Source organism: Octodon degus, unplaced genomic scaffold, assembly GCF_000260255.1.
Source record: "Octodon degus isolate 3935 unplaced genomic scaffold, OctDeg1.0 scaffold00163, whole genome shotgun sequence".
NCBI lineage: Eukaryota > Metazoa > Chordata > Mammalia > Rodentia > Octodontidae > Octodon > Octodon degus.
The window spans coordinates 5,730,455-5,732,968 of NW_004524739.1; the positions used below are offsets into that span (position 1 = coordinate 5,730,455).

The 2,514-nt window shown below is 38.5% G+C and overlaps 1 long non-coding RNA gene across 1 annotated transcript in view; it reads left to right on the top strand.

Annotated features, from left to right (window-relative positions):
- The first annotated feature begins 889 nt into the window (after positions 1-889).
- LOC111813071 overlaps positions 890-2,514 on the top strand; it is a 20,898-nt gene continuing 19,273 nt past the window's right edge. The window contains exon 1 of the long non-coding RNA XR_002818404.1: positions 890-944. This is a non-coding gene — a long non-coding RNA (uncharacterized LOC111813071). The remainder of the gene's footprint in view (positions 945-2,514) is intronic.

A 2,514-nucleotide genomic window follows, 5' to 3' on the forward strand; every position in this document is an offset into this window, starting at 1 on the left:
GCGTACAAGACCAAGAGAGGAAATGATGGAATTGGTTGGCCCCAGTTCTCTGTGTTATTTCTCAGGGTTCTCATGTCTTCCCTAAGAGAGCCATCAAACTACTGGGGGGTGAAAAATCCTCTTGTATGAGATGCCAAGCTGCCTGCAGCAGTGCATGATGGACATTTTTTTTTCTTTTTAAAACACACCAACAAAAAAATGTATTTGTAGATTGTGATAAAGTGTAAATAACTGAATTTTCAACCATGGTTTGAAGTCAGCTTTCAGGGCATTATGTCTTGTTTTGATGAAAAGAGATCACTCTATACCCCCCTTTTTAAAGGAAAATTATCGCAAGAGAATCAGGATGTGTAAAGCTAACATGCATCGCAAAAAACCAAAGGTAACCTAAATGTCTGATTTTAATAGCACATATTTCTCTTTTATATAAACTGTGACAGCAACTTGCATAAACAATTCTTTAGCTATTAATTTTAATGTAAAAACTTTGCAAAACTTGTTTAATAAAATAGCTGTAAAAAGAAAAAACATATGCTGCCGCATAAATTAGCCATAACTCTTAATAATCCTGCCCATCACAAGTGAACTGTAATGTAACCTGGGCACAAAGTCTGACATCTTAAATGACACATTGTAAAATTTCAATGACTGTAGATTAGAACTCCTGCTGCACCCCAAAGTAAATCTTTCTGTTCAGCTATTTTAAAATGTACAAGGATAAGCCCTGTAGGACCCCATATTGATATTCACAGTGAAATGTTACTTAAAATTCGAAAGTTGCATGTTTCTTTCCTGTAATGTATAAGCTGCATGCAGGATCTCTATCTTTATTTTGTATGTCTTTAAAACTTCCTTTTCAAAAAACACTGATCTCTTATTTCTCCATTTTCAGGTGATTGAAAACTGAGGCATTTCCTGGACTAGAATGGGTAATGAAGACCCAGGTATGTTAAGATGACTTTCTGTTAAGGATATGGGCCTTTTATCATAACTGAAATTTATGCAAGGAGATAGCCTTGAAGGTAGTCACATAGGCCATTTTTTTTTAATATTTATTTATTTATTTATTGTATCTGTGTGTGACCAGCTCAGCCCACCAGGGGGCGGGCTGGCTGGCATGTGGTGCTGGGGGATTGAACCATGGTCCCTTGTGCTTTGCTAAGCTTGTTTTAAGTAGGTGCTTTAGACCACTGAGCCATCTCACCAGCCCAAGGCCATTTTTTTCTATAGTCATTTGCACCAAATTTGTAACAAGGCCATATTTACATGTTAGTTTGTAGCCTATGAGTTTACTTCTAATGATTAATAAGACCAGATAGCTTCAACTTAAATATATTAAGTATCTCATTCTATCAATAACCCAATCAAACAATATTTCACTTGGAGTCCATTGGTTGCAAACAACAAAAATGGCTAATGTGAATAAAATAATTTATTAGGTGCTCTGATTTAACGTGAAGTCTAGAAAATCTGCCTTGGGAACTGTAAGACCTGTACAGGACTGGGACAGTAGTGGTAGACCACAGGAATGACCTTAAACAGGGACTGGCTGCTTGGTACTATTAGTGGAATAAGTAAACCCTTCATATATCTTCCTCTACCAAGATTCAGGTTCTAGGGAGGGAATGTCAGACTGGATTAACTTGAGTCATATGCTCAAATATTAGCAGTCCTCAATAATTCTTCAGAATGGGGTGTTACTGGGAAGAACATAAATTCCCAGCATCCAAAAAGTAATTACACACATTTTAAGGAAGAAACAGGCGTAATGAAATTAAGTAGCTTCCCAGGATCGCACAATTCCAATGGCTAATAAACCCAAATAGATCCACTCCCAAGGTGTGTGTGGGTGGGTGAGGAGGGGGGAGGGGAGTGTGTTTTACTAACAGTTTAGCCTAGGGATGCTCTCTGCCATAGAGCTACGTCCCTGGCCATTTATTTTGAGACAGAGCTTTGCTGAGTTGGCCTCAGACTTGGGATCTTTCTGCCTTACTCTTCAAAAGTAGCTGATAGGGGCCGAGGAGATGGCTCAGTAGAATAAGCGCTTGCCTGGCAAGCACAAGGACTTGAGTTCAATCCCCGGTTCCGCAAAAAAAAAAAAAAAAAGTAGCTGATATTACAGACATGTGCCACTTAACCAACCACAATATGACATCTTAACCTTACAGTGTACTGCCTTTTATCTAGGGCAGGGATTTTTCTCTACTTAGAAGAGCATTTGTATGAATATTGTGTAATAGAAATAACATGGAGCCTGAAAAAAATTTTAGTTGAGTTTATGAGCTGTCTTTAACTCATTTTACTTTCACATGTGGGTAAGAAAGATAGTGATAATGCAGACCTCACAGTGACTGGCATGCCGAAGTGGTTCTAAACTATAAAGGGATAAGGCTGACGGTAGAACTCAGTGATAGGGCGTATTTCTAGCATATGCAAAGTCCTGGGTTTGGTCCCCCACACTGCAGGAAGAATTAAAATATAGAAGGCCAACCAGTTTAGTGCTGTATACGTAAG